At 43.2% G+C, this 27,087-nt stretch overlaps 1 protein-coding gene across 6 annotated transcripts in view; it reads left to right on the top strand.

The window, feature by feature from the left end:
• TSPAN9 (tetraspanin 9) overlaps nucleotides 1-27,087 on the top strand; it is a 277,123-nt gene that overhangs the window by 147,097 nt on the left and 102,939 nt on the right. The window lies entirely within an intron of this gene.

Raw genomic sequence — 27,087 nt, 5'->3', positions numbered from 1 at the left:
GGAATCAAGGGAGGAATCCTGCTGGTAATCACATGCTGTGCCTGGACTATTCTGAAGATACAGATGACCTCACTGTCACCACCACTACCTAGTCAAAAAATAAAGAATCCTGACATGGCTGGAGGTGTGATATTAAGTGGCGAACATACACTGAACCTATTGGGGAGTTCATGTAAGACTTAATCATTTTAATGTCATCTCACAGAAATGACTGCAGGCGTTGAACTCAAAGTAATTTCACAGCCTTCCGAAACAAATTAGCTTTAAATCAATTCAGATAGTCATCTCCATTAAGTACAGTCCCTTGCTGCTTAAGAGCAAATTAAATTGCTGTATGTATCGGCTAGAGATAATTGAACCTCCAAATGTTTGGAGGTTCGACTTGGATAATTCCTCTGCCTTTCTCCCTCTTCCCCTGTGCTGGGTCAAAGTTCAAACTGCCATCCCAACCTCTTTGGTCTAATTAGTCCATGGGTTAAAACAAGCAAAATTGGTTTTCCATAAGGAATCTGCATGGCTAACCACTGACTGTGATTGTCCCTGATAAAGCCACAGGTAAATCAACCCATGTTCTCACTACTTTAGCATCCTAGTTGCATCATTTGGTCCTACATATGCCAGTGTAACCAGGGGTGAATTGTAAGTGTTCGCAGTTACAACTATCATGCAGGGAGCATCATTCTTAAGTGTTTGGGAAGTGCCTAACTAACACATATTAGATGCTAGCTCAAATAACAAGTAAATATTATCAATTGGAAACTGGCCTTTCTATTCTTTTATCATTTACAAATTTATCAATTTGTTAGCTCTGGTGAGTTTTGAGATATTTGAAAACACTGTAATTGTTCCGTTGGCCTAGTAGTGGTTTTTTTTTTTTTCTTTTTTTTTTTTTTGATCCAGGACTGAAATTAGCAAATTCTAGACCTTAGTCCAGTGTAATTCCCAGTCCCCGGAATTGAATCAATTTGAAACAAACAAACAAAAAAGTATAAGAAGAATCATGCATTTTCATTTTCTTTTCCTCTTCCTCTTCCTCTCCCTCTCCCCACCAGGGCAGGTTTTTGAAAATATTTATTTTAGCTGGCGGGTAAAATTTTGTCTTTGTGTATGCATATGTGTGTGTTGATGTACAGTGGTACATAATATGACTGCTGCTGCCCCATCCTCCACTTCATCCTTTCCAAAGCATTGCATTTTATTACTGCTCCAAATCCTCCAGAGTGCCATAAAACTACATTACAGGGGAGCATAATGGGTCTGATCCAAAGCCCACTGAAGTCAATGACAAGATTCCCATTGGCAATGTCTAATGTGTATGTACATGTGCGTATCATTCTACTTGCCTAGTGCATGTTCTAAATATATAGCTGTATGCATATATGGTACATGTTAACGTGTATGTGTATGAATGAGCATTACATAAAATTCACTCACTTGGTCTGCAAACTTAGAGAGCTGAAATTTGCACATTAATATTTAGACTAACATAAATAGTATTTTGCTATGATCTTCTCATGTGAATATTTGTGGGTCAGATTTATTCATTGTAATTTATATGTATCGCTTGTACTCTGAAAACCACATTTTGACTGGGATCTTTTCTTCTTCATTTAATTCTTCTGGCATTCGATACCTTAGCACATTTTTGGAGGATTTTTTTTATCGAGGTATTTTCCCATGTTTTATAAAGTTTGTTACTGCCAGCACTACTCCTTAATCAGATGTCCTTTTTATTTTTTTTAGTTCTTGGTCTTGTTATTAAACACTCTTGATTTTCAATATTGTGCTGTGCAGGTGGTACTTATATTTTGTTAGCAGCTGTGTTACTGTTGACTAGATTGACTTCTTTACAAGACTGATTTCTTCTTCAGGGTAGCCTTGGATAGCTTCCAACCAATTATGGTCTTAAGCCAGGTAAGAGAGCTGCTTGTCATTGGATTGTCATTCAGAAATGTGAACATTTAATTTCGTGATGAACAGCTGTTTCAAACAAAATCACCGTTTGAGAATCTTAGCGTCTTAGGTTATTTCTACATTGCAGAGGAAGCCCAGGGGAGGAACTCAGGCTCAAGCCTAATCCCCCTTCCATCTACACGCAAATTGCATTAACCTAGGGCTCAGACCCAGGGTCCCAGGACCCCCCGAGGTAGAGGGTCCAAGCCTGAGTCAAGCCGGGACCCAGGGTTCAAGCCCTATTGCTTTGCAGAGTAAAGGCAGCCTCACTGGACTCATGCTGTGGGAGTCCACCAAAAGTATTCCACAATCCCACGGGACAACTTTTTTGTCCTGTGAACAGTCAAGCTTTCCCACACTGCTCCCTGAACAAAGGGCTAGAGCAGGCATATTTTGGGAGGGTGCTAGGATGTCTGGGATAGGGGTGGTTGGATTTGGGCCCACATAATGCAGTGTAGATGCTGGAACCCCAGGTTGGGACCCACGGTTCAACAATTCCTGACCTGGGGTTACAAATGAGTGTAGACGCTCAAGCCCTAGGGTAACAAAGCCAGGACAAAACTCAAGTTCCACTGCCCTTAGGATATGGCTACATTGCAATGTAAGCCCAGGGTTAGTGGAACTTGAGTCCGCAGACCCTATGATTGGGAGCCCGGAGTTCCAGCATCTACACTGCATTATGAGGGCCCAAGTCCAACCATCCCTATCCCAGACCTCCTAGTGCCCTTCCAAAATGTGCCTGCTCTAGCCCTTTGTTCCTGGTGCAGTGTGGGAAAGCTGGACTGTACACCCCCGCATGTCCCAGAAAGTTTGAACATCTTGCCGAGCCATCATTTTGGTCTGTGCACTCTCAGCTACTAGAGCCAGCAACACAGAGGGGCGCCTTTGGAAGAACTTCTCTTGCTTGTGCTTTCACTCCTATTTCAGAAAACGGAATGAGCTTCTGTGAGGGGCTACTGGACATTTTTTGGCAGTGTTTACTGACCCACCGAAGGCACCTGTTGGAGCTAATGATGGAAGAGGACAACACAGACATGGAAGAATTGCACAGGTTGATGCTGCTTGTGACTCTAGGTCTAGCTACACTTCTGGAGCAGGTCCACAAGCACCGACTGGTGGGACCACATTGTCATGTAGACCTGGGATACCCAGCAGTGGGTGTAGAACTTTCACATGAAGAAAGCTACATTTCTGGAGCTTTGTGAGCAGCTTGCTCCCACACTCCAGTGTCAGGATACATTAATGAAGGCAGCCATACTGGCCCAGAAGCGGGTGGCTATAACCATCTGAAAGCTGGCTACTCCTGTATCTGAAAGGTCTTGTTGCCAACCGGTTTGGTGTTGGAAAGTTGACTGTGGGTAAAGTGGTGGTGGATGTTTCTGAGGCAATAAGGAGTGTGCTTTACCCCAAGATATTCCTGAAGTTGTTGCTGGCTTTGAGAGAATGGGGTTTCCAAACTGTGCCAGGGCCATCAATGGGACTCTCATGCTCAGAGTTTGTCCTCCTCAAGGAGCACAGGAGTACATAAACCACAAAGGGTGCTACTCCATAGTTACGCAGGCCCTTGTGAACCACAGGCTGATTTATGAATGTCAGTGTTGGCTGCATTGTAAAAGTTCATGTTTTGCTGCTTGGGAGTCTACATTCGTGGACAGACTAGGACACTATTACCACCAAATGTGGTTGTCATGAATGGAGTTGTAGTTCCCACTGTTATTCTGTGGGGATCCTGTGTGTCTGCTTTTGCCTTGGCTTATGAAACCAGATCCTGACCTCCGAGGCCCCAGCAAAAGAAGGTTTAATTACATTCTCAGCAAGTTTAAAATGATGGTTTAATGTGCGTTTGGCAGACTGAAATCTCGCTGGCACTGTCTACAGACCAGTTTGGATATATATGAATGCCAATGCTGGGTCAGACCATGGTCCATTTAGCCCAGTTCCCCGTTTTCCAACAGCGGTCAGTGCAGGATGCTTCAGAAGGAATGAACAGGACAGGTATTGAGTGATCCACCCCATTGTCCAGTCCACGCTTCTAGCAGTGGAGTTTAGGGACACCCAGAGCATCTTGGCTAGTGGCCATTGATGGGCCTATCTTCCATTAACTTATTTAATGCTTTTTTGAAGCCAATCATACTTTTGGCCTTCACAGCATCCTTGGTGATGAGTTCCACAGATTGACTATGCGTTGTGTGAAGAAATTTTTCCTTTTGTTTTAAACCTTCTGCCTATTAATTTCATTGAGTGATCCTTAGTTCTTGTGTTATTAAAGAGCTAGATTACACTTCCATATTCATTTTTTCCACACCATTAATGATTGTATACACCTCTATCATATCCCCCTTAGTCTTTTCATTTCTAAACGGAACAGTCCCAGTCTTTTTAATTTCTCCTCATGAGGAAGCTGTTCCATACCTGCAGTCATTTTTGTTGCCCTCCTCTGCACCTTTTGCAGTTCTAATGTATCTTTTTTCAGATGGGACAACCAGAACTGCATGCAGTGTGATGTTACACTCCATATTCTTTATGGAAATATGCTTATAATATGTATATGACATGACTGAGATATACTTTATGCAATATGGGTCTTGTAAGGTATCATTGGAAAGGTTATGATTTACTGAATGTGATTATCCAATTTGTATGCATGTATCATTTCTGTATCTAAAGTTAGGAATATGGACTATGTAACAATTACAACTGGGTGTGTATTGGGACAACATCCACCAGACGACAGGGCATCAGATTTGTTGGGTCATCAGGAAGGAACAACAAGACCATGAAGATACTAATCTCTCTCCCTCCTGGGAGGCGTCCGGGGAGTAACTGTGACACTTCTAGGTCAGGTGGTCTTGTCACCCGATACTAAACATTATCTGGGACTTCTTGTAACTTTCTACTGAAAAGGAAGGGGTGTGTGTGTGTTAAGTTTGGGAAACAAAGGATTCCCGCCGTATGTAAATCTTATTTAAGGATGGGGAGGAGGGCAAATGGGACTCCTCCTTTCCATGGCCTGTCTGCCCAAGAAGAAAGACTGCAAAAGAAACTTGAAGGGAAGGCAAGGGGGGAGTCCCGACTGAGACTGGTCCAGTCTGAAAAGAAATATAACTGGAACTCTGAACCACAGAAACTTTGCAACCTGTGTAAGAAATTACATTTTTGTAACCTGCTTCTTAAGTATATTGAGCTTAGCTTGTGTGTTTTGTTTTATTTGCTTAGTAATCTGCTTTGTTCTGTCTGTTATCTCTTATATTCACTTAAAATTCACCTTTTGTAGTTAATAAACTTATTTCTTGTTAATAACACTGCTCTACAGCCAAAATGCTTCTGAAATAAATGTAGTCAAACTTTACTAATTCTGGGTCACTGAGAATGAAAATGATGCTTAAAATTGTTGATTGGCTCTAGTTTTCAAGATATGCTATTGGGTCAGTATATACGACCCTTGACTTGGGAATGGCGGAGGATAACTGAGTCATAAAGGAAAGGGATCTCAATTTAAACCAGAAATGACTAAAACACATCTTTGACTGGATCTATGAATAAATCTATGACTGGGTTTGGACAGTACTTGCTTTTTAGGCAAAACAATGAATGATGCAATCTGAAGCTGGTATTGCGTCATACATGATATGAATTGCATCATGTTATTCCTAGAAGTCATGGATGATGCAATCCTAACGAAGCTTACATCACTCTGCTGAACAAATTGCCCTATATCAGCTCTAGAAATCATACAGTGTCGTGCTCTCTTATTTGTCAGTGCTTGATTTTGCAAAGGGACACATTTCTGTTTAGCCAAAGTGAGCAGAGATGCCTCGTACTTGTGTGAACAGTGCAGATAACTTCTGCTATGTTTGTGGTGAAGTGACTTTTGCATCACAAAAGCGCAGTATAACCACTATGGTTAAGAAAGCCTATCACCTTTATTTTGGCTGCAAAATTGGAGATCAGGACAAGAGGTGGGCCCCACACATATGCTGCAACACTTGTGCAACAAATCTTCGCCAGTGGTTGAACAGGAAAAGGAAATCTATGCCTTTTGCAGTGCCAATGATTTGGAGAGAGCCAACAGATCATACCAGCAATTGTTACTTCTGCATGGTGCCTCCAGTTGGGAAAGGTGTGTCAAAGAAGAAAAAGTGGACTGTGCATTATCCAAACATTCCATCAGCTATACGCTCAGTACCCCATGGAGAAGGACTGCCGGTTTCTGATGCACCAGAATCATTCTCACTTGAGTCAGACGAGGAAGAGGATGAAACTTGTGGTCCTGAACCATCAATGTCACAGGACCCACATTTTCTCCCATCCTCCTTCTCTGAACCACACCTCATAACACAAGGTGAACTGAATGACCTTGTCAGGGATTTGGAACTACCCAAGAGTAAGGCAGAGCTGTTGGGCTCCAGACTACAGCAGTGGAATCTCCTGGCAGGTGATGTTAGGGTTTCCATGTTCCGTGACCGTCAAAAGGATCTTGTCCCATTCTTCTTCATGGAAGGTGATCTTGTAGCCTGCAACAACATCGATGGTGTGATGGCAGCCCTCAACATCGTTCACGATCCAGATGAGTGGAGACTGTTCATTGATTCATCGAAGACAAGTCTTAAAGCTGTTTTACTGCATAATGGCAATGTTTTGCCATCAATTCCAGTTGGTCATGCAGTCCATATGAAGGAAACCTATGACAACATGAAACAACTTTTGAGGTGCATAAACAATGACCAACATCAGTGGCAGCTTTGTGGTGATCTGAAGGTTGTTGCTCTCTTGCTTGGTCTGCAGACTGGATACACAAAGTACTGCTGTTTTCTCTGCGAATGGGATAGTCGTGCAAGAGATTCCCACTACATCAAGAAAGACTGGCCACTCCGACAGTCATTGGAGCCTGGGAGGAAAAGTGTTCAGCATCCACCACTTGTTGAATCAAGGAAGATTTTGTTACCACCCTTACACATCAAGCTGGGTCTGATGAAGAACTTTGTCAAGGCCACTGACAACACACAAGCAGCTTTCAAATACCTCCATGGAAAATTTCCAAGGTTAAGTGAAGCTAAGATAAAGGAAGGTGTCTTTGTTGGTCCTCAGATTCGTGAACTTCTTCGAGATGATGCATTTGACCATGCACTGCATGGCAAGGAAAAGACGGCATGGAAAGCCTTCCAGTTAGTGGCAATAAATTTTCTCGGAAACAACAAGGCAGACAACTACAGGTTGTTGGTGGAAAACCTCCTCAAGGTGTACAAAAGCCTTGGTTGCAGCATGTCACTAAAGATACATTTTTGCACTCTCATCTAGATTTTTTTCCACCAAACTGCGGAGCAGTGAGCGACGAGCACGGCGAGCGATTTCACCAGGACATTGCAACAATGGAGAAACGCTATCAGGGCAAATGGAGCACATCAATGCTTGCAGACTATTGCTGGACAGTGACAAGAGATGCTCCATTTAATGAATACAAGAGACAAACCAAGAAGGGCCGAGTAGACACTGAATAGGACTAAACTATGTACATAATAGTTTTTTGCCTTTTGTTTCATAATAAATTTTATTTATATAACCCTTTTGCTGATTTTTAAAGTGTTACATAAACAGGACAGGTGAAATATTATCATGTAAAGCAACCATAAACACATGAAAAGACCTAGGTTTACAATTTATGATTAAAACTCTACTATCTACACAATATACATAGACATAAAATGTAAAAACTTAAATATCTTAAACAGTAGCCAATCAGTTGTTTTAATTGTCATATTTGAATTCAGCACATCAAAATACATAATAAATAGCACATTTTATCTCTGAAGCAGACGACTTCTCAAAAATTGTAGACCAGTGTAATATAACCCAATTTGTGCAATTCATAATTGGGGGATATAAGTGGCTGTGCATACCTTCCTCCACATTGAGGGAGGAGGCGGATTTCATAACATACCTTTGGGTCTGCACTCTAAAGGAGGTGGACACCTGAGTGCTGGGGTAAGTCCCTTAAGCTGAGTCTTCCCAGAGCTGATCTCAGTGTCTGTTTCATTATGCAGTTGGGTGTGGCCCTGCCTGTGCGTGTGCTGGAGGAGGCTTAATAGCCTGGCTCAGCAAGACAGATAGAAAGTGTGCCCAGGCTGGCATAACAGGCGGGATCAGTGGTATCTCAGCACATAAGGTGGCATCCTAAGGGGGGCAACCCGTCACACCTTTTTTTTTTTTTTTTTTAGATGGGACAATCAGAACTGCATGCAGTATTTGAGGTGTAGGCGCACCATTGATTTATATAGTTATCTATCCATCTCTTTCCTAATGGTTCCTGACATTCTGTTAGATTCCAGAGTCATCAATGCTGTCCACATTACTGTGGCTTGCTGTGGTCTTCACAAGCTTTGTGAAGCTAGAGGTGAGCCATTTCCCTGTGAATGAATCTGACAGTGATGGACTGCTGAATTGGTACACTCAGCCAGAAAGTGCACTGACCACAGCTGAGCCTGGATGCACCTGGGCAACAGAAATCAGGGATGCTCTGTGCTCCTGCATTATGAGCTTGCATGGGCCATGGAAGAGGGAGAATAGTATCCGTTCATGAATGTGCTTGTACAAGTCTTGCAGTACCTTGGGTACTGTTACACCATGCAGTGAAATGTGTGTGTGTGCGGGGGTTGATTGTTGTGCACTCTACTTATGAATGACATGACCATTTATGAAATGGGGGGGGGTGCATGACAGCCGCAAGTGCTGTGGATTCACAGTATGGATTGATTTCGATAACTGTATTGAGAAATAACGTTTGCATGCAACTTCCCAGTTGTCCCCCATCATGTGTTTACCTTTATTGTTTGAAACGGACATTAGATGATGTGATGGCAATAAACTTTCTTAATAAAACAAAAATCTTTATTTTTTAACGTTTATTAGAGTAGTACAATATTAACCCATTGCCTGGCAGTCCAGCTTCCATTAGGAAATCAAAAGACCGGCAACACCAAAACTTTTAACAAAACAAAAACCAAGTGCATGAACAGTGCAAACAGAAAACCATTTCCAAGACACAACCCCCCTACAGTTGCGTGTCCTCTGGCCCCCCATTATCCTTTCTCTTCCTTCCACATTTACTGTGCACTTGGTGCCGGGGCAGCGGGGTGGAGGGGTTCAGCATGGAGGACTGCATGGGCCCGATTGCATGGGCCAACCAGCCATGGAGTTCTCCAGATTATTCCTGGTCTGCAGCACATGGTACCATGGAGGGGAGTCAGGCCATGGTGCGGGTGCAGAAGGAGCCTGCCATCTTGCAGCCATTAGAGAGAGCAGCCACTCAAAACAGCACATTTCTGGACTGCATAGCAGAAGTGTGTGCTTTTCTAATAACACTTCACTTTTAGATGCTTGTTTCACTGTTTGTCCTTCCTGTGGTGGTCGTGGTCGTGGTGGTGGTGGTGGTGGGGGGGGGGCAGACACCGAGGTGCAGGTGTGCAGTCCACTATTAGCAGGTACACACTGCTATCTGAGGCTTGTAATAACTTTTGTTTTGCTTCATGAAATGGAATTCCCTCCCATTACCATATTAATAAACACAAAAATAGAGCCAGGAGCTTACCATGCACTGGGGTTACTTCTGCCTCTTCCATTTCTGCTGCCGGTTCTATGGCAGGCCGCTCCTCTGGGGGGACATCTAAAAGCTCCTCCAAATACTGCCCTAGGATGTGCTGCAGCTGCTTCTGTGGCAAAGCTCCTCGGGGACTGGTTTCAGCACCAGAGTCCCGTCAGTGGCCCCATCTGGGGCCTGCTGCTGGCTTCTATCTGTTCCCATGCTAAAGTCTGGGGTCAGTAGGTCACCATCCTGGCTGACTAGGTTATTGTGCAGCACTGTTGGCTCTGTGCATAGTGCAGTATTTAGCACCCAGTCAAACTCCTAATAAGATGTGCACAATGACTGCAGGTTCTCAGAGGTACAGTTCTGGTCCCTGGCTTTCTGGTAGTGGGTCTTGAGCTGTTTAGTCTGCTCCCTGCACTGTTCTCTGCTGTTCGTGCTGCCAGTGTTTTTGCTGTTTGTCGGTAGGTGTAGTCATTCCTGGTACTCATGCCAAAATCCAACAATTTGCTGGCCTCACACTAGTGATACACCAGAATCTGGCTGTGGTCCTGCGACCAGGAAGCAGCACACTTGGCAAAGGGCTTCTTGTGTTTGGTTGGTGGCCATGACAAATGTAGGAGCAGATTCACTGTGGTTTGCAGTTCAGCAGACAGAACAAAATGGAAGGGTTAAACACCGAGGAGCTGTACTTAACAAAGGGGGTTGCCTCTATTTCCTGAGAGTCAATTGGTGACTTGTGGCCTAGAAAGAACAAAGAACACCTTCCCATGGGATTGTGCAATAGCATTGGTGGACTCTCAGGGCCCGCGTCCGAGGAGGCTTAAGCCCTGGGTCGCAGCAGGACTTGGGGTTGAACCCACCCCCTAGTGGGAGTGGGTTCCTGGGGCCCAGGCACGACCGACCGATTTGTGTGTTTAACGGAAGTGGGGGTTGCGTTTGAGCCTGAGCCTGTGCAGTGTGGACATGTCCTATTTGCTCTCCCCATTCTGGTCCTTCTTTTCATCCCAGGCCCCCCAAGTACATCCCTTCTGCCATATTCACAAGAAATTAACCAAAAGCACCTTTTAAAATGTTTGTGAAAACATACTCCAGGTTATTCCTTCCCTGGGGTTTCCCTGCATGCCCTCTCTTCTCTGTTTGTATCTGTCTGAACTATTTATATATGGCCTCCATTGCTGTAGTATCTGAACACCTTGCAATCTTTAATTAATTTATCCTCACAACATGCCTCTGCGGGAGGGTCGTGCAATCATCGCCATTTCACTGAAGGGGAACTGAGGCACAGAGAGACTAAGTGACTTGCCCGGGATCATACAAGAAGTCTGTGATGGAGCAGAATCTTGAATCTAGGTCTCCCAAGTTCTAAGCTAGTGTTTTAACCACTGAACCATCCTCCTTCATCTGTTAGGGCCAATGCCGGCAACCCCACCACTGAGGTCAACTGGGCTCTGTGCAGGCAGAGGGTCCACAGGCTTAGAGCTCCTTGCAGATTTAGAGTCTTAGATCGTAAGCTTCGTAGGGCAGGGACTGTTTCCATTTCATGTATTGTTTGTGGTTGAAGAATAATAATAAAAACCTGAGTGTAATATTTTTTATGATTGGCATTAGTTATGTTAATTAATGCATTGATTGTAGCATGTCTCTGGTAGCACCTCTAGTAGTAAGGGTGCATCAGGACTTACAATATAATCCCGTGTAATAAACATAACACATGAGTATAGGTAAGAAAACTGAACTACTTTTTTGGGGGCCCAGTCATCTGACTGACTTGGGTCAAGGTTACCAAGACTGATATTTCATCTCATGATGTGGTAGGGTTGCCAACTCGGACTGAAGCTATTCTGGGAGATGTCCTCCCCCCCCCCCAACATGATGTAATGTCATTTTCTGAAAATATCCTACTAAAATCTCCTGGATTGCTTTCGATAGTCACTGGGAGATGGATGCCAATTCCAGGAGACTCCAGGCCAATCCTGGAGGGTTGGCAACCCTATGATATGGGGATCATGCCATTCCCTCCAGTGGCTAATCTTACGTTTTCCCATTTAAAAAAAAAATTCAAATGCAAATAAAGTATCATACCAGCCAAAACCAACAACTAACAAAACCCTATAAATAAAACCCATCAGGGGTGGGGTTCAGGGAAGGTGACCTGAACCTTTTGACAGATGAGGATTATTTTGCTTCTTATCAGATATCTCAGTAGCTACTATCTCTACACCTCAGTGGCTCTCAAATCACATGGTTTCCTTATTCTCAGAACGGTTTCTGCCTTTTCAGATGCTTAGAGCAGTAGATCTGCCACCTGGAGCCTGTATTTGCTCCTTGTGTGTTTCATTGTTGGTGACGGAGTGAGCACTGTGTTACTTCTGTCAACACAGAAGCACAACCTCAAAAACCAGATAGCCAGTGTTGTCTTTGGTTTTGTTTTTTAGATGTTTTCTGATCCTTGCGTAGCGCTGACCTGCAGAGATGGTTAGGGTATATGACCTGGGTGCGATTGAGCTATCTCTTACTTTGACATGTTGGCGGCTACTTTCTCTCTGGGATCTAACATTTTCTCCACTAAAAACGAAAGGTAACTGGCTGGCATTCTTCTCACGGTATTTCTCCTGTTCTATTTTCGTGGCATACAGTCCTTTTGTAACTTCATCAGGGTTAATTGTTGTTGACTCAGGTAGCTGGTTAGATGTTGTTACTGAAGTTTTTGTCCTTCTGCCCACCTGTCTCTGGACTGGTGATCTTAATAAAGCATTGTGGGGTTTATAAACTTCTCAAGCCTAATGCCTTTGGATTTCCAAAGTCTCCTCCCCCCCAGGCTTGGAGAGGTTACAACAAAATGAAGATTATAAATATAAGTATTCAACAATAAGTTCATTGTAATTTTAAGATTCTTAGAGTAATGCTTCCTTGGTCATGCTGCACGTTCTGTTTTCTGATTCTGTGTTGCTTTTAAAATAGCTATTAATGCACATTGAGCTGTACACCATACAGCATATGGTACAATGGGATGAGTACATTTTTACTAGGAGAACTAGAGCGTTTTCATTCCCAGACTTTTGTGTTCCTAAATTCATAACCTTAATGTTGCAGTAATATAATTTTTGTACTTAATTTTATTATTCCTGTAACTGCTGAGATTACTGTTTCCTTATACTTACAAAACCTTTCCTGAAATGCACTGACTTCAGCTAAAACACTTAAGCTCCTTTGATCCATGCTGTACTTTTTGTAGCTTGTCATGCAGTTTTGTTGGTACGAGTCATGTTTAGGTTTAAACTCCATCTAGTCTGAAAGTGCAGTTGGCTCAAATGCTGACAAGAACAAAAACATTGATCTTATTACTTGTCTTTCCAAGCAGCTGAAGTATATAGATTGTGTTTTCTAGTACAATATATTGATTTTGTAGATTGCTATATATGTTATACTCAGGGCCGGCTCCAGGGTTTTTGCCGCCCCAAGCAGCGGGGGGTGGGTGGGTGGGAAATCACGATCGGCGGCAGCTCAGCCACGCCGCTTTCTTCTTCGGCGGCAATTTGGCGGCAGGTCCTTCCCTCCGAGAGGGACCGAGGGACCCGCCGCCGAATTGCTGCCGAAGAGCCGGATGTGCCGCCCCTTCCTCTTGGCCGCCCCAAGCACTTGCGTATTTGCGTCCATAGCGCTTGCATTTCTGGCCATATCATAGTTCATACAATTCAGATGGTGCTTGTTTTCCATTTTGTGTGTAGTCCCATGACCCGTGCTCTCTGATTTCAGACTCTGTAGTGATTTTACTGTGTTGTGTGTGTTTTTTAAAACCTCATTAAATAACATGTTGTATTTTAATGCTTTTTAACAAATGCTCTTTAACAGATTTATTATGTGTAACACAATGGAGAAGAATAACCCTCTCAAGTGTAACTCCCTGAAAATTGGTATGAAAATGAAAATTAGGTTGAATTTAAAAAAAAAAAAAATTTATTTAATTAAAGTGTAGGTTCCATGGTGACTCCACGTTTCCCAGTGGTGCATCTGTCTTGACATGTGTCCTAGTTTCAGTCCCTTTACAGGAGTTAGCTGAATATGTTTTGCTCCAACTGCTAAATTAAAGCCCAACTGCTTTTTCTTTCAGCAAACTTCTCTCTCCTTTTTCTCCATAGAAAGTAATGTAGAACAACCACATTTCCAAAGCATACATGGTTCTGGAAGGTATGAGAATGCACATTTGTCACTAAGAAGCTTTCTCTGCTGTATGTGAGCAGTAGTAAATGGTAGACACCGGCCTCTGGGGACAAATTTAAATGGGTGAACTGTTCCCTATTTCAGCAGTCCTGGGGATTTTTCCTCGCCAGTCGGATGCTATATCATGAGGCTGACCCGATCCTTAGTGACAGCTTGTCGGGCTGATTAATGCAGACTCCAGAGAATAGCTCTTTGCTGTCTGATTGATTCATTTTGCCAATCTAATTCACATTCCTGTAGTGTGAATAATAAACGAGTGATTTAATGAGTTTCCCCCAAAACCCATTCTAAATCGCACATCCTGATTGGAGCAGGGCATGCTTTCAGAAAGCTTAAATATGTGAAGTGTACTGCATGTTGAAAACCCACTAAATTATATATTTCTACCATAAATCCAAATTAGAAAGTTCAGCATGAATTTCCTTGTTTGTTCTACAAATAGAAGCATCTCCAGAGAACTGATGGGTATTTTAATTATTACTTGTTCCTAATCTTGTAGGTTCTTAACCATTAGTATGTGTCCCTCTACTAGGACATTACAGGTTCTCAAGAGCTCCGGTCTCAACTTTAAAGGTGACCTGCAAAGAAGGAAAAAAGGGGCTTGTGGAAGGGGTTTTTGTTTCTCTATGGTGTAAAGAGAAGCCCTGAAAAGGTCACCCCTGTCCTCTACAATCCCCTTTTTATTTATGTCTTTATTTTGCTGCAAGTCTTTTACATTAGAAATTTAGATATCATCTGTCCTCTCTTTCCTGGGGGACATTCTGGATGACTAGGAACTGGTATTATTGCAAAGTCACAAGTGTTAAGGAGTTGCAACCAGAACAGTTGAAAGGAGAAGAGATGTCTGTTCTAATCTCTGTTTTCTTGTTTGTTTTTCTTAACTCCTATTTAACTCTAATGCCTAAACAAACAGTTGGGTGGAAAGTTTTCTTTGTTGAAGTTTCAAACATCTTCACCCCTTCCATTAAAGTCTTAGCCCCCATTCGGGTACTGTGGATCTCCGAGGAGCCCTCCAGTAACAGGGACAAGAAGGCCTGGTATTTGGAAAGTAAACACAAATATAAGTAAGGAAATAACTACCTTAACCCTAACCCCCTACATTTACACAAATCCTGAACTTTAGACATAATAAAAAAAAGGAGGGGGGGCACAGACCCACTTTTTCCCCTTCAGGTCACTTTTAACCATGATCCTTTGTCTGTGTCCGCGTGGACTGCTGCTTCCCATGTATCATTTGGCTGTGTACATAATCTCCTGTTGCTCTAACCCCCGAGTCCTGTTGCAAGCGTGCCCTGTGCTCTGCTGTGTGTTAAACTGCATGCACAACTGACAAGGGGGCAATGGTCTTAGATCATCTGGTATCGTAGGCTGAGAAGAATGGCAACTGCCTGCTTATTTCCTTTCTTTCCCGGTCCCCCTTTAACAAAGCTCAGAAGCGGGATTTGCACACGTGTGAAGCGTTCCTTTTGTAAATCTGTTACTACATCACCTGAAAATACACAGCTCCTCAGACTTGACTTCACATTTTTGAGTGGATAATAGGTAGGCGGCCACATTCATTAGGTTTTCTCAGTTGTTCAAAGAGGCTCAGCACTTTTAAAACATCCTTCTTTGTGTCTTCAATTTAAATGCCAGCTAAAGGGGTTTAGAAGCTATAATTATGAACATGTTAAAATGCCAACCTCTAAAATACTTTTTTGCCATTTTTCATCATTCACAGGTTTATTACTTCCCTTTGGGTTTCTGCTCTACAACGTCTCCTACGTTTGTCTGACCTTTTGAGGCTGCTGCCTTGGTGTGACATTCACTTCAGCAATGGCTCTTCTTGCTGCCTTATCAGCACCGATTTATTGTTGGTCACTCATGCAACATATTCATTGGCTACTCATCTCAAGGTTATTGTTGTTACTGGGTTTGCTGTAACCAGGCTCAGCAAAGAAAGTGCTTAACCTGGACAGCTTGAAGGGGAAAAACAGGTGTGCAGCAATAAATTGTATGGTAGTTCAGGATTATATAGAATTGGGATCTGTTTTTAGCCTTGAATGTGCAAAGCAACACTGAAATGGAAGGCAGCGTACAGGGCTTGCAACATTTCATTGAAAGGAAAATCAGAGGAGCATAGGATTCACCATACTGCATCAGATCTTTAATCCCCACCTGGTTTGATATCCTTCCTCTGGAAGTCACAGAAACACCTGCTCCAGAAAATAGACCCCATTGCCCATAATGAAACTAGCCAGTGGTGCGATGCTGATGTTGAATGTGTCTGTAATATAGAAGCTACAACCCGTTCAGCACATTTATAAAGTAACAAAGGTAGCAAGGGGTGGCCAGATCTCATGAGTTACCCACAACCTCTGCAAACTCCCAACTCATTTCTGGATCAAATTCTGTGGTGGGACGTTGGCTAGAAGGACATCTTACCAGAGGCAACGAGTCCTACAGAGCTTGTTATCCAACAGAATCAGAAATTGACCACGTTCAGCTCTAATTGCAAAGCTCACTTTTCTGAGGCTCAGTAAAGGCACTGTCCCTCATGGAGATCCAAAAACAGGGGGAAGGAAAGGGAAGAAAAAACCCAACAAAACCCAGTGCTACAGCTGTCTGGAACATAGAGAGTTGTGCCCTCTTTGGCCACGAACATGCTAACTTTCATTGTTTTTTTGGCACTTAGATACAATAGTGGTTAGGCCCTATAGCAGCTCCCCCACCCCTCCCAGCGCCTCCCGCCCACAAGTGGGCCCCGCGGATCAGCCCCTCCTCCTCTCTCCCTGCGCCTCCCGCCTGCTGCAATAAGCTGTTTTGCAGCATGCAGGAGGCTGGGAGGGTGGGGGAGGAGTGAGGATGCGGCGCACTCAGGGGAGGGGGTGGAACTTGGTGGGAAGAGGCGGGGCAGGGGTGGAGCGGGGGCGGGAAGAGGTAGGCTTGGGGGGGCAGTCGTGGGGAAAGGGGTGGAGTGGGGGCAGCCCCCGACACTTTGAAAAGTCGGCGCCTGTGCTCACGCCCCCACCCCTCTGTACATGTTACATGCCCCGCAGTTTGAGAACCTCTGTAATAACTCATATCAGATCCTCCCAGCTCCCAGAACTCTTTTGCCTTCCAGCCCCCAAAGTTTTGGTCGTGAAAGGTAGGAGATTGTCTGCCCTGGAAACTACAAATCCTTTTTATCCACAGCACAAGGAAGCACATGCAACAATGCAAAATTCTCCCATTATGCCTCATTGATGTGCCTCAAACCTGTTCTGGGGGCATCACTAGAGGCTAGTTCAGTGGCACATCTATTCAAGCTTTAGCCTCTCTGCTGAAATTACCAGCAAGGGTGCTATTTAGTATCTGTCAGCTGTGGCAATGCTTTGTGTGCTGTAATCACCAGTCCAGTAGGATCTGGATTGAGACCCATTCAATAGGGGATGCTTTAACCACTAGATCACAGAGGCACCTCATTGAATGAATGGAAATCTCTTTTACTAAACCTTGCCATTCTGGAGACAGAAAAATGGTTTAATTTAACCTGCTCTTTCCAACTCAGTAACCTTGAACAAGGAATGCTCAAAAAATAAATTTTATGTCATTTATCAGCTGAAACTCTATTTGCCATCCTTATTATTATTATACTTGAATGATCAAGCTCTGAAAACTGAATGTAAAAGACCTTTCCTAATTAAGATCTTAAAACAAGAGCTAACAGAGCCCAGTGGTCTTCAATAGATCATTAGTGGCAACTAAAAGTAGCTGAAGATTATTGTTCAAAAGTGAAAACACTTTAAATTACAAACCTCTTATATAAAGAGAGCCAGTCCTAGTCCTCTACATTTTTTTTTTAAATTAAACCCTAACGCAAAGAATTTAGTGTGCCAAAAGAGAGTCTGTAAATTTAAACATCCTTGCCACTGGTCACTTGTATCCAGCCCTGCAAGCAGAAAAACATAATTAGATACCTTGGAGTGTAAAATCTAATTAGGTTTTGAAACATTTTTTCCTCAAACTTTTATGAGTTGTTTTAACAAAATGCAATATGTCTGTCTGTTCCAAAAAATTTTTAACTGGGCAAATTCTTGAGGTAGGACTTCCAAAGATGCTCAGCTACTTCTGCTCCCTTTGAAGAGAATTAAGAACATAAGAACGGCCACACTGGGTCAGACCAAAAGTCCATCTAGCCCAGTATCCTGTCCTCCAACAGCAGCAATGCCAGGTTCTTCAGAGGGAATGAACAGAACAGGTAATCATTAAGTGATGTATCCCAGGTCACCCATTCCTAGCCTCTGGCAAACAGAGGCTAGGGACATCGACTTCAATAGGAGCAGAGTTTGGCCAAGGGTGAGTGCTTCTGAAAATCCTACCTATGATTTTTGATGACCTAGTTTAGGACTTTCTTTGATCAGATTTCTCCAGCTTTTGCAACTAGTGGCTGATCTGCTGATTTCTGAAAGAGTTGAGGCAGGGAACAGGGCCTGATTCTCCAGTCACTTATATCAGTTTAAGCTGGTAGCAACTCCACTGAAGACAGTCAACCCTGTTAAAAACCTGATGTAAAGAAACAGTTGACTTAAGCTTACAATATACGATTATAAAAAAGCAGAGAGCAAAGATTGACCACTCCCCTCCTTATAAGACTTTCTCAGAATAAGATCTCAAGGTGTCATTTGAAATTAATGACAGGTACATTATTTAGAACACATGAAAGGAAAAATACTTATTCACACACTGTGGAATTCATGGCTGCAGGAATCCATTAAATCAAATACTGTCATTGGATTATTAGGGGAACTACATAATTTTATGACCAACAACATCTGTGACTCTCTATGATGAAAAAATTACATCTCGTATTTAGGGAATAATTATAGGTGTCACAAAGGAATTCCCCCCATATGCTATTTATCTATTTATTATTTTTTCCCCCGGGGTTCTCCAGCCCCGGAGTACCCACAAAGTTGGTGCCTCTGGGCGTGAGAAGCTTTAGGGGAAAAAAACCTTACTGCATACATTTTACCCACAGCAATGAATAACTAGCAAAGCCGATTCTCCAGACCAGTGGTTCTTAACCTGTGGTCCTCGGCCTCTTCCGGCCCAATTAGCACAGTGCTGTGACCCATGTGCATCAGCAGGGCCAACAGGTAGTATATATATTTTCTGGATGGGGCCCACGTAACATAGAGAGCTGCATATGCAGCCCACAATGATAAATAGGTCGAGAATCGCTGCTCCAGACGTATCAGGTCTTTGGATGGCACTGTGCATTTGACTCTACGTGGCGCTGTGCATTTTGACGGATTTCTGTTAAGCTTGCCTAGCATTATACAAAGTCGTTGCCATCTGTATGTTAATCCATTTGCTGGGACCAGGTGTGCACATTTAATTATAAGCGTGGACCACAATCGCAGTTTTGCTTTTGCTCTTATTACCATGGATTGTTGGCTCATTTGTGCAACAGAGAAAAAACAACCCAAGTGAAAAACAAAGAAGCTGAAACTGAGTCAAGAGAAGCACCGCCACTGCACATATCCGTATATGTACTTGTGTGACGGGAGGGGCAGGGTGCGTAAGCTACTCCAGACACAAAGAAGGGGGCGTGATCAAATACATTTGGGAACCACTGAGTTATTGTAACACTTTGAGGTTGTGTACATCTTGTTTTCCAGCCAATCATACCCCACCCCAAGAACATGGGGAATAAAACAGGTAGAACCACACGAGAGACCTAATTCTTTACCCAAATTAATTCTTCTGGTAATAAAAAAAAAATAAAAAAAAAAACAGAAAAGACTTCTCTTGATGGATTGAGGAAAAAGAATGATAGCAGCCCTTTTCATTCTCAGATCTCAAAGGAGGGGGATCATCATTATACCCATTTTACAGGTACACAATTAAGGCACAGAGAGGTTGAGGGGGTAGGCTCAAGCTTATACAGCAGATAAATGGGAGAGCTGGCATTAGAACCCAGGTCTTCTCATTCCTAGTTAAGCACCCTATCCAATACCATGATGTTTGTATTGCCTTTTCCCCTTTTTATCTTTTGCTCTAGTCATAATCACCGATGGCACAGTAATGGGGGCTGGGAGATGTTGAGGAAGCGTAGTTGTTTGTTTATGGTAAACAAGAATCCATGAACTTTATGAAACAGGTCCATGTAGCAATTTGCTAGGAGTCTGTGGAATAACCTTTGTATAAAATGGGAGTGACTCTGCCCTTTCTCATCTTTACTATGGAGGCACAACCTGCAGATCCCAATAAAGATCCATCCTGATCAGAGTAGTTTCATACCTATGTATTAAGTTTTGTGACTTTTGTGATGACTTTAAACCTCTCTATGGATTTGACAGTGCTTCTGGAGCACAGGAATTCTTTGATTATAGAAATCCAGCTGTGGGCAGCTTCTGCTTTCCCTTTTCCCCTGTCAGCCAGCAAGCTTCCTCTTCTGGCTAGCTAGCACACACACTGCCCAAGTTCCTTTCCACCAGATGTTTGACAGCCTAATCTTCCTGCTTCCCCTTCCCTGCCAGCTGCTGCTTGTTCTCATCTCTGTGCTATAGCTCCTGCAGCCCCTCTCCTAAATCCTCCTACTCCCTAGTGCTCCTACTGTCCCCACCATCTTCTGTCTCTGCTACACCCATCCCTTCCACAGTGGCTCCCCAATTGCACCCTTTCTCCTGAAGTTTTGTTAACTCTGTGAGCTGTATTTTGGCTATCCAAGGGGTAGTGCAAAGAAGTACTCTTTGCAGGATGATGATGCTCCCAGTTAGAACAAGCTGGTTGTATGGGCAAGGCCAAAGGAACATGTAGAATGATTTGGTAGTGCTGTAACTATGGGTTTCTTGCAATTGGGAATGCCTGGGCCATTACTCTGCCTGTAAAATGTGCTGTAAATGAAAAAGACTTCTCTCTTCCAGTAGTAGGGGTGCAGTGAGCTTCTAGAAGAGCAGAAGGAAGAAATGGTGGGTGTTTGGTAGCTTATCGATGTATCTTTGCTTTTCTTGGACTGCAGTATCTAGTAAGAGTACCGTTGTGAAATGTGCCTGTGTAAAAGGAACACTGTCTTATTCAGCAGATCTTCTCCCTGAGTGCATTCAGCCATATCCATTGACTTCAGTGACTGAAATAAGTTCTACTTCTCACTTCTGTTCACCCTGCAGAGCTAGCACGGCTCAGATAGAGGCAACTGGATTCTATTCCTTCTTGTGCATCATCCACTGAATCCGCTACCCAATTATAACCTGTGCGGATCCAGTGAAGTCAATGGGATTGCACAGGTGTCACTGACAGCAGAATTTGGCCGGCAAAACCTTTATCACTAGCGATAGTGTGAGAGAAGAAAAGAGCCCATCTTGGCACTCAGATCCAAGGCTGATGTTGCAGGGTTGACACCTCCCCCCGAATCTTCTGTAATTGTAAACTGAGCAGATTGAATGCAACAAATATTGAGAGAGAATACAACATGGAACCCCCTGGTGTCTTTTCCCATCACTCTTTAGGGGAGGACCAAGCCTAGTCAAAAGTGGGGTATATAAGAGGTTAAATTTCTTGATGGCCAGGATGGAAAATACAGCTCATTGGAGAGAGATTCATCATCAGTGCCACATCAAACAAACTTGTACTGGTAATTGTAATTATCTCTCTAGGAATGAGACCAGATAGTAGAAGGGAAGTGTTATACACTGACCTAGGTATTGTGCCAGAGTCTCCGAGTCTAGAATGGTTTGGGGCAGTAGTACCCAGGAGATGAAATCTCAGAATGGAACTTTCATAGCAACAGAACAGGATTTTAATCAGTATGAGATTTATTCAGTTTTGCTTTGCATTCCGGCTTATTAGCCTATAGGGAATATTAAGAGGAAATTGATATTCTTTTTAAAGATAAAATGCAATATTTTACCCATATAAACACCACTCTCTAAAGCAGCTTTGCTGCCACTGATCTGTGCCATCACTTCTCTGGTTTAAAATAGCCAGTACAGTCCATATTGTTTGAAAACTGGAAAAGAGATGTCTTTTGTCTTTATGTCTCAGTAAAAGTTTGAGAATTCATAAGCTTCCTGCTCCTTTTTGTTTATTTAGCTCTGGATAGAATGACCTAGTTCCTGCCAATAATCTGTTTTTGATTTTTTTTTTTTTTTTGGTAACTTCTTTGTTTCACTAAGTCATGTTGATGCTAAGCCCAGTGAAAGTGGAACCAAATTCAGTATTGAAAGGTGAATGGAAAGATAAACACAAAACGGAGTTAAGTCCTTATATGTGCTGATGTCCACAAACCAGGGAGTTCAACAGAGAGGGAAGCTTTAACCTTCACTTTTCTAAATTACTTTATCCAGCCATGAAACTCAGCTGCTTTTCTGGGGACTATAGAGATGACCCACATTGCAGCACAGTGAGGTCTCCATTATTATGGTTTGTATGCAATACCATTTAGAAGCTTCCATCAATGATAGTGCTAGGGGCTGTGTATACACATAGCAAGAGACAGTCCCTGCACCAAAGAGCTTCCAATTTAAATAGACAAGACAGACAAAAGGTGGGAGGCAGGGACTATTTAATACCTACCCTTTCCAAATGGGGAACTGGAGCACAGAGCAATTGAGTGACTTGTCCGAAATCTGAGTCTATGGTAGAGCCGGGCGTTGATCCCAGATCTACAGAGGTCCAATCCAGTGCTTTATCCACAAAACCATTGTCCTCTCTTTCAGGCGTCTAGATGCTACCACAGGAGTGGTGGTGATGGTGATCATTCTGGGATGTTACAGATCCCTCGAGAACCAGCAGTTGTCTGGAGACTTCTGGTGTCTGTTATGCCTCTGTTCTGAGACATTATTATTGAACCGAGAACTGCCTGTGGATTTTGCTGGAGCTAAATTAATTTTGAAAGAGGTGATTTATATCTGTGCTGTCCCACAGCCTGTGGGTGTGTATGTGGTATTATGAACGTAAATCTGTCCTTCTTTCAATTTTGAGTCTTGCTAATCTCCAACTGGTCTGATTACATGATTGTCCTGTTCCAAAAATGATGGTTGAGCAGCTGATCATAAATTCAGGGAGAGTTGATGAAATGAGAGAGACAGTGGAAGTTGAATCACATGAAGTGCGCTGTGTGAATCCTCCCTAAAGGCTGAACTTCATACATTGATTACTTGTGTCTGACTGAAAATCCCCATAGCTGCCCTAAGCACAGGGAAGCTCTGCTTGTCTGTTTTTGGCTCCTGGGGACCTGCAGTCTCAGAGCTGATTTGAGTGAGTTACAAATCCTGGCGCTTGTGAAAAAAGCTGCGAGTGTTAGGCCTGCCACATGGCACTGGATTAGAGGTTATTGTGTCTTCTCTTTTTCCTCGGTTGTTGTTTACTGTATTGCAATCAGTCACTAAGAAACTAAGCAGGTGTCCACTGAGAGTAAAGAATGAGCAAGAGGAAGTCTCCATTTGATTGCCTTTACTGATACTGGCTCTCCTAGCCAACCACAGCTACTACTCATGTCTGGCGTTTGGTTGAAAACACATGTATCCTCCCAGCTTCATTAAACAAAACAAATAAAAAGTTTGAGGTTCTTAAGCTGGGCATAAAGACTTTATCCTGCTCTGTGGAAGTCAGCCAGAGTTTTGCTATTGACTTCAGTGGATGGAAGGATTGGCCCATAAAGAGGACTCTTCCATGGTGGAAAGTCACATAATGATAGTGGTTCTCAACCAGAGGTCCGGGGCCCTCTGGGGGGCCATGAGCAGGTTTCAGGGGGTCCACCAAGCATGGCTGGCATTAGACTCGCTAGGGCCCAAGGCAGAAAGCCGAAGTCCCTCCACGTGGGACTGCAGCCCAGGGCCCCGAGTGCTGCCACCTGGGGCTGAAGCCAAAGCCTGAGCAATTTAGCTTCGTGTTGCCCCCTATGGTGTGGGGTCCCAGGCAATTGCCCTCTTTGATACCCCCTAACACCAGCCCTGGCTTTTATATGCAGAAAACAGTTGTTGCGGCACAGCTGGGCCATGCAATTTTTATAGCATTTTGGGGGGACCTCAGAAAGAAAAAGGTTGAGAACTCATGAGATGTAGTATTTTGATTCTAACGTTTATTGATGTTTGTGCAATGGAGTTTAAAAATAACTAAATCGTAATATAATCTTGTACAAATGTATGTGGGCCACAAAAGACAAGTGTGATGGTGGGTTGTGTTAGATCACAGGATGAAAGAGAGAAAGAAACGAAAGCTGTTCTTGGATAGGAAGAAATCCAACAAAGCAAATAACCAGAGGTTTAACTTAATCTTCAGTAGGTTGATTGTTAGCATTTTCTAAAGCAAAACAAAAAGAATCTGATTCCAAACCATTTTACAAGGGCTGCAGGAAACTAAACCAGAAGAAGGAAGATTCAGCAGTATAGAGATGTGATAGCTAGAAAATGATCATGCTAGGAAATGGTTAGTCATTAAAAAGTCAAGTTCTCCCTAGTGTAGCATGGCTGTGGGGCAAGACTCCCCTTTATTGCTGCCTGTTGTATCTAGGAATTCTCTATTGAAGTGACAGCATTCCATTTAGAGGGTTGGTACTTTAAGTTGCCCAGTGCCATACTGTACAGGAACTGTTGTGCTGTTCATCAACAAAGTGGTTGATCAACACACAAAGCTAACCTGATCCCTTTTCCTAAAACATAATGCTCCCTTGTGGGTTTATGACCCTCAATCCTCAAGACATGGGCGATGGTGAATCAAGCTCACCCAATTATAGACCTGTTTAACTTGATCATTTAAATGGCTGATTACCTTCTAACATTGTTGATTTCTGTTAAACTCCTGTCTTTGTCTGAGATCTTTTTTTTAAACTTAGCTATTTTATTCATGCAGAATCTTTTTGATCGGATTAATAATACCAGAGCAATTTCAAAATATCACAAGACATTTGACAGATGAGAACGTGTATTTGCCAAATCTAATCAGATCACTGGTCCGTCAAGTCCCTTATTCTGCCTCTGGCAATAGCCAATATCTGATGTCTGAAGAAGATGAAAAAACCCATAATGCACCTGAACAATTGTGCAGTGATGTACCTGGGGGGAAATGTTCCTTCTTGACCCCTGAGGTGATCGTGTGCACTGAAGTGTGATATTCGATTACCCCCCATCTTAGTAAGCCGAGCTGCAGTTTTCCTGTGTTTATGTCATGTGTTTTAATTGACCACCAAAAAAAATCAGCTCTTGACTTCTTTGCTTTTCCTAATCATTCTAGACTATCTCAGATTTCTGAAACTAATATTAAATGTTTGTGACGGGACCAGTCTGGTTTTGTGATTAGAAAAGAATCAGGATATCCTTAAATTATGAAAGCACTGTGGTGAAATTAGGTCATAGTATCCTTTAATGCAGGGTAGTCAATTATTTTTTGCCAAGATCCAAATTTCTTGGTCATGATATAGTAAAGACTCCCGAGAAAATAATACAAATATAATAACAATATTGTTAATAAGTAAATAAAAAGATGTCATGGTCTGTTCAAAAATGCCTGGCGGTCTGGCTTTGGCCTGCGGTCTGCCTATTGTCTACCCCTGGTTTAATGTCTCCCCATAGTTGGCTGGAAGACCTCCAGAAAAAACTTTGCTGGGACAGAATGTAGTTTTGGTAATTGAATAGGAGATGCTCTGTTTTCTGAGCTGATACTGCTCCCAGTACCCCAGTGTGGTTATGGGGATACTGTGCTGCAGGGAGTGATTTAGGTCATTCAGCAGAAATATTATTCCCTGAGTCAGTGAAGAATTGGTGCCCTGTTATGGTGTCTGGGGTTCTTCTAACAAATGTGGGTTCTGTTTCTTTTTGATGAGAGGCAAAACAGAGTTCCTGAGCACTTTTCACGAGGGTGGGCATGCTAACCCTGGTGTCCTGGCCAATTCCAGCTTGGGTAACTACATCCTGCCTTCATAAATTCCTTCCACAGTTTCCGTGAGTACAGTCTTCCTCAATTTATGTTCCAAACACTTGCTTAGCATCATCATGTGCAATTAAACAGTAGCCACATTGTACCTCAGTGTTGGGGAACTGATGATTATTCCAGTAGTGTGTAGAGACCTGCAGAGAACGGGGCCTCATTGTGGATAGTCCCTGCCCTAAAGAGCTTACAATCTAAATAGACAAGAAGGGGTGTAGTATACAAGCAGAGTGAACAGTGCCATGACATTATTGTTTAAACGGGGGTGCAATTTTGTTGGGAGGGGATTAGCTCAACTGAAAGACAAAGGAAGGGAGAGGTAATGTAGAAGGGAGGTGATTAGAAGTGGAGGGAGGCAGGGCAGAGGAGAAGAGGGGAGAGCAGGTAGAGTGAGGCTGAGGTGGGAGCTGGAGCAAACAGCCAGTCATTGCAGGGAGAGACTGTTCAGTGAAAACTGTAGGAAAAACTCTGATGACATCAGAATCCGTTGTCCCTGCTGTAGAACCTGCTGGGTTTTTTCTGTGTCTTCCCCTGACACCTTCACTTTCAGGGCTGGCTCCTCCCTGGAATTTTCTTTCTTCCCCAAGCCTGCATGGGTTTTGGGCTTTTGGGTGGTGTTGGGGAGGTTGGAGGGGATTTTGTATGTGTCCTAGTGTCCCTGGGGCCATGTCTCTCCTTGAGTTCTGGTCCTGGGGTGGACTGGGGAGAAGGGGTGATCCCAGCTGGGCCCCATTTGTCCCTCTCCCCACAATGCCACATGTTGCTCATAAAGCACTTTGGAGGTTCTTTGAGTCTAAAGTGCCATATGAATGTAGGCCACTGTCATTAGGGCTGCTACTCTGTCTCTGGTGTCAGAGTGTCTGTGGCTTCTTACATAGTCAAGCTCCTGCTCAAGCCCTACTTGCTGAAGCCAAGAAAAAGGCTGTCTGTCTCTAGATCAGCCACTCATCTCTGAAAAGATTCCTCTCTGGGTTTTCTGCTCTGGGATGACAGTGAAGAGAACTCTGGTCTCCTTTCCAGATTGCCTGCCTTCAAAGTGACTGTGCTTCAGCCTACAATAGGGTCTACCAGATGTCTGTATTTTATAGGGACAATCCCAATATTTGGGGCTTTGTCTTATATAGGCACCTATTACCCACCACCCTCTGTCCTGATTTTTCACACTTGCTATCTGGTCACTCTAGCCTACAATGAACTCACACTTTTTTCATGATATTGAGAAACATTTACCATAAACATGTCCACTATTTATGACAGTAACCAAAAGTACAGCCACAGTTTATAATTAATTATGGAAAAGTCAGCCACATGGGGTTTCTGGGGGAAAATGATTTTCACCCAAGAAAACTCTTCTCAGAACCCATTGGCTGAATGTGGTTTTGCAGCAGTAGAAAACTAATGAAAGGCAAAGCAGTTTGGAGATTCCATTCACATAAGCCACA

Source organism: Chrysemys picta, chromosome 1 (genome assembly GCF_011386835.1).
Source record: "Chrysemys picta bellii isolate R12L10 chromosome 1, ASM1138683v2, whole genome shotgun sequence".
Lineage (NCBI taxonomy): Eukaryota > Metazoa > Chordata > Testudines > Emydidae > Chrysemys > Chrysemys picta.
This window is presented reverse-complemented; position numbering and strand designations above follow the sequence as displayed.